This window comes from Xenopus laevis, chromosome 8S (assembly GCF_017654675.1).
Source record: "Xenopus laevis strain J_2021 chromosome 8S, Xenopus_laevis_v10.1, whole genome shotgun sequence".
In the NCBI taxonomy this organism is placed as follows: Eukaryota; Metazoa; Chordata; class Amphibia; order Anura; family Pipidae; genus Xenopus; species Xenopus laevis.
The window spans coordinates 74,687,198-74,698,219 of record NC_054386.1 but is presented as its reverse complement, the minus strand read 5'-3'; positions in this window follow the sequence as shown (position 1 = coordinate 74,698,219).

Genomic DNA, 11,022 nt, shown 5'->3' with positions numbered 1-11,022 from the left:
TATATATATATATATAAACAAACTACTGGATAGGTGCACTCAGAAAACTCAGGAAATGCCTAGGTGCTGGAACATATATCAATATCAATAGAACAAAGAAATCCGCACTCAGTGACGTAACTAGAGGGGGGCGGGCCCTGGCGCGGGACACGCTGCCGGGCCCCCCGCCCCCTCCGTACGGCCCTGGCCCAATAGCACCCCCTGTTCCCCCGTTAGTTACGCCACTGTCCGCACTCATAGGTCTTTTGTGATGATAAGAATGGGTTTATTCAACGTTTCGGCTTTTAGACTCAAGCCATCATCAGGAAGGGCAGAGCCTAAAGTAAACATAAAAATTTATACACATACAAATTGCACAAAGGGCACCAAACAGCACCAGTGATGTCATAAGTAGGTGTGGCTGCGTAACGGCCATAAGTGGGCGTGGCTATGTTACTAACATCATAAGTGGGTGTGGTTATGTTACTGACATCATACGTGGGCGTGGTTATGTTGTTGACTTCATCTGTGTGAGTGACATACAACAAAACAAATCGTGTGCAGGTAATCAGTGATGCTCCACCAGTTGTCAATCAGATTCAAATTAAGTGGCGTGATTATAAGAAACAGGGAAAAAATACACTGCAGATACAGTGAATAAAAACAGCAGAAGGTTCTCCCTGCGACCTTGGTGTAAGATCGGCGAAAACACCTTCCCTTACCTCCACGGGTAGGGCTATCAGGCTCTTTGTGTTTATAATGTATCGCCTCCAATGCAGGTATGGTAAAAACGTAACTAGGCGCAGGACCTATCAAGTGTGCCCAAACCTGGTTAGCCTTTCTCATTGCTTTACATGCTGTGAATCAGATAAAAAAAACCCAACCGGTCCACCCCATTCGCCATCAACCACAACTTCTCTTCTGTATCTGTAACACCTGAGGTCATAACATTTCAGAGTCATTACGGACTCAACTCGTGCCAGTATGTTAGGCCACTCCCACTGCACTGCAGCAGGTATGTCCTCAACTTACTCAACACTATTACCTATTCGGTGAGCTCTATGGACTCTTTCTTACCCCACACCTTGGGTTCTTATCTGATGCTCAAATGACAGGCTTGCGTCACTGTTAGGGTTCACCAACTGTGGAATTTTTGATCTCTCTGTTAGACATGGTGTTATCACACAACTACTTCATGTTCAAGGACTCTTTCTTTTTGCAAACATCAGGGACAGCCATTGGCTCGAATGTAACTCCTTCCTTTGCGAATCTTTACATGCAGCAGTATGAGACAGATTGGTTGCTACCAAAGGGGGGTAGCAACATTGTTTTTTCTAAAAGATATATCGACGATTTACTACTGCTTTGGTCGGGTACCACCCATGACCTTGTCAATTTCTGTGAAATATTAAACAATTTGGACTCCCCAAAATTGACTGACTATGATGTACGACCCACATAAGATCCATTATCTTGATTTGATCTACAGGGTAGTGGAGGGGTTCGGTACAACACTGTACAAAAAACCCACAAATAGGAATAGTTTGATACAGGCCAATTCACACCATCCCCCCCATATGTCCCAAGGGGTCCTATACTCACAGTTCCTGAGGGTTATCAGGAACAGCACTGATGACACTAATGATGAACTACAACTTTCTGAACTTGCAGAACAGTTTTGTTGTAGGGGCTATTCTACCACACTGATCGAGTAACAGTTACGGAAAGCCAAGGAGTGGACACAGGAAGCCTTACTACAAGATCATGCTACAAGCAAAGTACAACCGGAACTGATCTTTACCACCGAATGGTGGATGGCAAGCTCTCAAATGAGGGGGGCCATTACTAACCGATGGGAAATTGGCAGTACTGACGCACACCGTACATTTTTTGAAAAGAAAAGACCCCTACTTGCTTACTGTAGAGGACAGAATTTGGGTGACCTTTTGATGGTGAAGGATGTACCAGCTGAACCCAAGGGCACACAAACATGGCTAAATAAAACTTTAAAAAAAGGATGTTTTAAATGTCCAAACTGTCGGACCTGTAGTGGAATGCTACAGGGATCTCAATTCTCACACCCCAGAACTGGCCACAAGTATAGCATCAACTATAGATTGACATGTACCACTGACCATGTGATTTACGTGGCATGGTGCCCGTGTGGTTTACACTACATTGGCAAAACTGTGACTACATATAGGGAGAGGATGAACAATCATAGAAGTGTGATTAGATTGGCTTTGTCCATGGGAAAGGCTGACCAGCCGCTATCTAAACACTGGCTGAAGTACAAACACACTCTTCCTCAGTTTCGGCACAATATATCACGTTCCAGTGCAACGCAGGGGCGGTAATAGGGACTTACTCCTAATACAGAAAGAATCCATGTGGATCTATAAATTGGAGAACTTGGCCCCAAAAGGCTTAAATGAAACTCTTCCCATGTCCCATTTCTATTGAGGCGCATGTTTGAACTCTCACAGATTTAAGACTATAGGTGATATCCTTGTATGACTCTTTATATCCACAGTATCCAGATGTTATCACCAGATGTTATCAACAGATGTTTGATCAGATAAGTACTGAGTAGCTCTAATGAGTAGTGATACCTAAGACTTAATATGTTAACTCTAAATCCGGAGAAACCATATGGAGTACAACCAGTTAATTATTTTGACAAATTTTTAGATTTTTTCATGTTTTCATGTTTTTTCGTGTTTCCTTTATTTTCAGTGATTATCTTCAATTTTTTTCAACAAATTTTGAGTCATTTACAAACATATGATTTGATGAGTTTTTTCCAGGATGTTGGTAACTATATTTTTATTACAACTGACTGAACAGGACATCATGTTACAACTTAAGAGACAAATTGAATAACATATTAAGCAATATGAAAAGGTGGATATTGTGTCCTACTGCGTGATGATAGTACAGGACAAATTATGTGTCTGTTATCAATGTTACAATGTGAAAGTATGAATTTGCTAATAGAGTGGTTGCAACAAATTAACAATGTGTTACAGAAAAACTTTGAGTGGTTTAATACTATAACTGAAAATGCTTATTTCCGTCTTTTCAGGAAATTTTTTTTTTCTCTCCGTGGGGAGGTGCTGTTCAGCCACAATAGAAGGTCGGCCCCAGACAGGGTTTTGTAAAGCAGGACCTGCAAGACAAGAAAGCCTGTTCTCCTCTGCACTGTCCATTGGATCGGTGGTTCTGAAGCCCCCCCTTAACAGTGACTCAAGCCTGTCATTTGAGCAGGCGATAAGAACCTGAGGTGTGCGGTATGAATGAGTCCATAGAGTTCACCGAATAGGTCATAGTGTTGAGTAAGTTGAGGACATACCTGCTGCAGTGCAGTGGGAGTGGCCTAACATACTGGCACAAGTTGAGACCGTAATGACTCTGAAAGGTTATGACCTCAGGTGTTGTGATACAGAAGAGAAGTTGCGGTTGATGGCGAATGGGGTGGACCGGTTGCGGTATTTTATCTGTTTCACAGCACGCAAAGCAATGAGAAAGGCTAACCAGGTTTGGGCACACTTGACAGGTCCTGCACCTAGTTACGTTTTTACCATACTTGCATTGGAGGCGATACATTATAAACACAAAGAGGCTAATGAAGTCAACAACATAGCCACGCCCACTTATGATGTCAGTAATATAGTCACGCCCACTTATGATGTCTGTTACATAGCCATGCCCACTTACGATGTCCATAACATAGCCACACCCACTTATGATGCCAGTAATGTAGCCATGCCCAGTTATGACATCGCTGGCGCTGTTTGGCGCCCTTTGTGCAATTTGTATGTGTATAAATTTTTATGTTCACTTAAGGCTCTGCCCTTCCTGATGACGGCTCAAGTCTAAGAGCCGAAACATTGAATAAACCCATTTTTTTCATCACAAAAGCCCTATGAGTGCGGATTTCTTTGCTCTCTCTCTCTCTCTCTCTCTCTCTCTCTCTCTCTCTCTCTCTCTCTCTCTCACTTTTGGCACCCCCAAGTTAAATATACTTTCCTTCTCCTTTAAAGGCATTATTAGAATCTGCCATCCCAAAATCATCCAGCAGTACAATCTACAACCTCTTTGTCCTCACTGTGAAGAACCACCCACACTGCTCCAAATGAAAGTTCTGTTCCTATAGTCTAAAGGGATGTCCTCTCGTTGTTTGATCTTTTCTATGGGGAAAGAGTTCCCTCGCTACTAGGGATGGGCACATTTTTTTGCCTTGTTATGCCACGGAAATGACGCCCATAGACTTGTATGGAGATAAAAAAAAATGGCGCACGTCAAAATTTTTTTAGACTTTAATGGACATCGGCGACATTTCGCTGGCAGCGAATTTTTGGCGAAATGAAACAGCCTACCCGCTATCTGTCAATAATACCCTCTAATGTACATAAGAGTAATCATATGCCTTTACAAGTGCCTTTACTCTAGAGAGACCAACCCCAACCTTGACAATCTACCATTGTTGTCTAAAACCTCCATCCCTTTTACCAGTTTAGTTGAATGTATCTACGGCTCTCTCCAACTCATTTATATCCTTCTTAAAGTCTGTGGCCCGAAATTGCACTGTATACTGAAGGCAAGGCAAATATTGTCATAATATTAGTCATAGTTGCCATAATTGTTTTATTACTTTAAAGTATTATCAACAACATTAGGGGGAGGGTAGGTAGTAAATACAGCTGCCAACATGGATTCTCTGAGTACAGCACTTTTCTTGCTACTTATTAGACTTGTATTTGCTTCAGGTCTAATAACTTTGGTGCAGCTGCAGTGGTGTATCAGCCTGTAAGCAACTTTCCCATAATAAATGACTGCCATCTGGACGTCTCTTTATACACTTAAGCTGTCCATACACAGGCCAATATTGCCACCAGTTTATGTTTGATGTTAAAACAATGGCCACCCCAACTGAATGATATCTAGCCAGGGCTTGTTGAAAAAAATGCACAGTAGCCCCTGTAGACCTGAAAGCATGCTGTGAAAGGCATAATAATGTATTTCTTTTATGTACTTTAATATTTTTATTTATTATAAAAATGCATACCAATTAATTTTTTAGCATTTATATGTAGAATATATTGTTATGAATTTTACCTGGATTATTTAAAGGGGATGTAAAGTCAAAAAAATTAATTCCTTTAAGGGGTCCACTGCCTAAAAATAAACCATCTTCAATATACCTCAATAAATTCTGTACCCTTTTCATGAAAATCATGATTTTCTGTTCGTCAGCTCCCCTTCTCTCCACTCGCACGGGCTTCAGCCTGCATGAATTCTGTTCTGTGTCAGGGAGCATTGTGCAGAGTTTTTACAGAGGTTAGCTTTAATCAGGAACGAACAGATAAATTAACCCTATTGCTTATCATTTTGAAGTAAAGCAGCCATCAGCTGGCCAGCCGGGTTGAGGAATTCATGCAGGCTGAAGTCTGCTCTCCTGGAGTAGGGGAGCTGGAGCACAGAAAATCGCTGTTTTTATGAAAACTATAAAGATTTTTTAATTAAAAGCAAATAAAAGATTTATTTTTATTTTTAGGCAGTGTACCTGTTAAAGTAATTTAACTTTTTTGACTTTACATCCCCTTTGATGCTTTCACATGTGTGAAGATGATGGGAGTATGAATAGGATTGGCAATTCTAGATGGGGCTTGGAGGAGTGTTTAAACTAGGCAAGGGGGGGGCGGGTGAGATAAAGAATTATGGGGAAGCTAGGGTAGATGGGGCAGTGGGGTTAGTAAGGGGTCATGGGGGAGGAGTGAGGGGGGCATACAGTTTACCAGCTAAGGAGGTCCCTCTGTTACAAGGAAAAAAGAATAATACTAACTTAACATATAATTCTCCACAAAGTAATGCAAATTTCAAAAGTAAAAGTAACCTCCGCTGTATGCTGGCAAATGCACGGAGTTTGTCAGGTAAATGGGAGACCTAGAATTAATTGCATGCTGTAAAAATTATGATATAATTGGTATCACTGAGACCTGGTGAGATGAAACATGTGACTGGATTGTGAATTTAAGTGGTTAAACGCTTTTTAGGAGGGACAGCGGGATAAAAAAGGGTGGAGGAGTGTGTTTTTATGTAAAGCCTGAATTAAAGCCATGCGATAAAGAAATAACAATAGCTGGCACTGGTGAGGGTGTAGAATCACTCTGGGTAGAGATTTTGACTGGGCAAAGGGTAACAAAAATAATTATCATTGGTGTATGCTATAAACCACCTTGTATAAGTGTCGAGTATGAAGCCCAGCTACTCTTGCAGATACAAGCGGCTTCACAGCTGGGTCAAGTTGTTGCTATGGGTGACTTCAATTATCCAGACATTGACTGGGGTAATGGGGTTGCTAAGACAGAAAAAGCTAGTAGGTTTGTAAATATGCTGAATGACAACTTTTTATTCCAGCTCGTTCAAGAACCTACTAGGAATAACTCTCTTTTCGACCTTGTAATAATAATAATACTGAACTCGTCTCTAACCTTTGTGTGGGTGAGCATTTAGGGAATAGTGATCATAACATGGTCTCCTTTGAGATTCTGTTGCAGAAGCAATTCTATAAGGGAGTAACTAAAACACTTAATTTCAGACGTGCAAACTTTGACAGTATAAGGGCATCTCTGCAACATATTAAGTGGGAAATTCTTTTCACAGGGTTAAACACAGAACAAAAATGGGAAGTCTTTAAAATGCTGCTTAATAAATATACTTGTCAGTATATTCCTGTAATAGTAAATTACCCTGGTGGTCTAGCGGGCCTGCGGGGACGGCCGCCGCGCTCTTGGTGGGGACGCCCGCCACGCCGGTCTTCCCCTTGATGCGCCGATCTGTTAGGGCGCACGCGTCGCGCCTCTGTTCCTTTTAAAGGCGCTGATGCGTGACGTCAGCGCGCAATGGCGCGAGGCCTTATTGGTATTTAAAGGGCCATTACACTTTATTAGTGATGGGCGAATTTGCGCCGTTTCGCTTCGCCGAAAAATTCGCGAACGCCGCCGGCGAATTTTTTTCCGCAAATTTTCGCGGGAGTTTCGCGAATTTATTCGCTGGCGGCGAATCGCGCAAATTCGCCGCGAATTCGCGCCTGGCGAATAAATTCGCCCATCACTACACTTTATTCTTTGCCCGTGATAGGATTAGTTTCCTGGTGGTTCCTGAGCCTTGTGCTAGTACCTGTTTGCCTGAATTCTGTTTTGAACTTCTGTGTTTTGACCCGGCCTGGCTTTTGACTTCTCTGACCTCCGTAACCTGACCCTTGCCTGAAACCGACTCTGATTCCGTCTGTCCCTCCTGATTGACTTCCTGATTTGACTCCTGCCTGTTGTTTGATTCTGATTCTGCCTCACCCCTTCTGATTGATTACTCGGTTTTGACCCTTGCCTGCCTGACGGTCCTGTCTGACTACGAATTCGCCTATTCCTGCTTGTACCGTGAACTTTGGCCTTAAAGACTCTATCTACAGTTGTGCCCCTCTGCCTATCCAGAACCCTCATTTTGCACCTCTCGTTTAAGTCCAGGTGGCATGCAAGTAAGCTGAGGGCTCCTCCCGAGGCCCAAAGGCGGTCACACTACTGGTGAAGCACGAGCCGAGACCAGGGTGCCTGGTGTTTGTTCTGGTGTTGGGTGCCGACCGTGACATTATCACGGGCCATGGAAGACAACGGTCACAAACTGCTGATGCTCCTTCCGCTACAACTCTACTACTTTGCTACACCACATGGACAATTCCACTTGTAAGCAAGGAACGTCGTTGCAAAGCAAAACCTTTTTGGTTCAATAGAAGCGTTGGTGTTGAGGTAGGTAAGAAAAGACGTGCTTTTAAGGCTTTCAAGTTAGCTAGGACAGCCGAATCATTTATAAGGTACAAGGAGGCCAATAAATCATGCAAAGAAGCTATAAGGCAAGCTAAAATTGATATAGAAAAGGATATTGCAGCAAGCAGTAAAAAAAATCCAAAATTATTTTTTAAATATTTTAATAGTAAAAAAATGAAGCAGGAAGGGGTGGGACCCTTACTATCAGAGGGGGGTCAGCTTGTTGATGAAAAAAAAATAAAAGCGCAGATTATGAACTCATATTTTTCATCTGTCTACACAAATGAGGAACCAGTAAGTGAAGGTTTCCTTCTTAATAGTCCCAATTCTAGTAATACAACTAATGATGCATGGTTCACACATGAAGAAATTCAAAAGAGACTAGAACATGTTAAGATTAACAAAGGTCCGGGGCCAGATTGTATTCATCTCAGGGTAATTAGCGATCTTAGCTCTGTGATTGCCAAACCTCTTTACTTAATTTTTCAGGATTCATTGAGATCTGGCATAGTGCCGAGAGACTGGCGAATTGCTAATGTGGTGCCTCTATTCAAAAAAGGATCAGGTTCTCAGCCTCAAAACTATAGGCCAGTTAGTCTGACGTTAGTGGTAGGAAAGCTTTTCGAAGGGTTAATAAAGTATAAGATACTGGACTTCATAGCAAATCATAATACTATGAGTTTGTGCCAGCATGGTTTTATGCGTAATAGATCTTGCCAGACTAACTTAATTTCTTTTCATGAGAAGGTAAGTAAAGACCTCGATTCTGGCAATGGATGTGATTAACTTAGACTTTGCTAAAGCATTTGATACAGTGCCACACAAAAGGTTACTGGTTAAATTAAGGAATGTTGGCCTGGAACATAGTATTTGTACCTGGATAGAGAACTGGCTAAAAGATAGACTACAAAGAGTGGTGATAAATGGAACATTTTCTAATTGGACCAGTGTTGTTAGTAGAGTACCACAGGGCTCTGTACTAGGTCCCTTGCTTTTCAACTTGTTTATTAATGACCTGGAGGTGGGCATTGAAAGTACTGTTTCTATTTTTGCAGATGATACTAAATTGTGCAGAACTATAGGTTCCATGCAGGATGCTGCCACTTTGCTGTGAGTGATTTGTCTAAGTTGGAAAACTGGGCAGCAAACTGGAAAATGAGGTTCAATGTTGATAAATGCAGGTTATGCACTTTGGCAAAAATAATATAAATGCAAGTTATACACTAAATGGCAGTGTGTTGGGAGTTTCCTTAAATGAGAAGGATCTAGGGGTCTTTGTAGAGTTGTCTAATTCTGGGCAGTGTCATTCTGTGGCTACTAAAGCAAATTAAGTTCTGTCTTGCATAAAAAAGGGCATTAACTCAAGGGAAAACATAATTATGCCTCTTTATAGGTCCCTGGTAAGGCATCATCTAGAGTATGCAGTGCAGTTTTGGACTTAAGAGGGATATAAATGAGCTGAAGAGAGGGCAGAGACTAAGTGCAACTAAATTGGTTGGAGGGATGGAAGACTTAAATTACGAGGGTAGACTGTCAAGGTTGGGGTTGTTTTCTCTGGAAAAAAGGCGCTTGCGAGGGGACATGATTACACTTTACAAGTACATTAGAGGACATTATAGACAAATAGCAGGGGACCTTTTTACCCATAAAGTGGATCACCGTACCAGAGGCCTCCCCTTTAGATTAGAAGAACTTTCATTTGAAGCAACGTAGGGGGTTCTTCACAGTCAGGACAGTGAGGTTGTGGAATGCACTGCCGGGTGATGTTGTGATGGCTGATTCAGTTAATGCCTTTAAGAATGGCTTGGATGATTTTTTGGACAGACATAATATCAAAGGCTATTGTGATACTAAACTCTATAGTAAGTATAGTAAGTAAGTATGGGTATATAGAATTTAATTAAAAGTAGGGAGGGGTGTGTGTATGGATGCTGGGTTTTCATTTAGAGGGGTTGGACTTGTCTTTTTTCAACCCAATTTAACTATGTAACTATGTAACTATGTAACTATGTAACATTGATTAAAATAATGTCAATTGAAACAGAAGCAGATAAATTGCACCATCCTCTATCCTGCCTGTGAATTGCTCCTCGGTTACAGGGAAAAGTCTGTAGCGTGCCGATACAGTGATACAGTGATACAGTCTTGCAGGAAGCAGGAAAGGGATGTTTCCTATGCAGTATTTCACTGGAATGTGAAGAAAAAAGATAATGTGTTTTTAGGAACTGTCTGACAATTATTAAAGGTATAATGTCATGCGAAACCATTTTTTTTTTCCAAAATGCATCAGTTCATAGTGCTGCTCCAGCAGCATTCTCAACTGCAATCCATTTCTCTTTAGGATGGAACTACTTTCTGGCAGGCTGTTATTTCTCCTACTTAATGTAACTGAATCAGTCTCAATGGGACTTGGCTTTTACTATTGAGTGCTGTTCTTAGATCTTCAAGGGAGCTGTTATCTTGTGTTAGGGAGCTGCTATCTCATTACCTTCCCATTGTTCTGTTGTTAGGCTACTGGGGTGGGGGGAAAGGGAGGGGGGTGATATCACTCCAACTTGCAGTACAGCAGTAAAGAGTGACTGAAGTTTATCAAAGCACAAGTCACATGACTGGGGCCGCTGGGAAACTGACAATATGTCTAGCCCCATGTCAGATTTCAAAATTGAATATAACAAAATCTGTTTGCTCTTTTGAAAAATGGATTTCAGTGCAGAATTCTGCTGGAGCAGCACTATTAACTGATGTGTTTTGAAATAAAACATGTTTTCCCATGACAGTATCCCTTTAATGTAGGTGAAAAATGTTACTTGTAAATAGGGTTGCCACCCTTTCCCGAAAAAAATACCGGCCTTACTATATATTTATCTTTAACATTGGGATCAACCATAATTTTTGCCGGCCAGGCCGGTGGCAACCCTATTTGTAAATTAGAGTATAAATGCAAAGTTATGCTCATCACTAAACCCTTTTAAACCATTAGAATGAAATGCTATGAGTTTTGACCAAAGACCACAGTCTCATTGGTTTAAAATTTTTTAGGATAAGCAAAACTTTCCCTTGTTTGTTATAGTTTGTACAGGAGCAGTGGCCAGCTCCATGTTGTAGCTCCCACCCTTCCCAGCTACAGTCAGGTGATCCTAGTGGTGTTCAATAAAAAGGCAACCATTTGGGAGTTTTTTCCATGAAAGCAAGTGAGATACAGGTAAAATGTATAATGAAG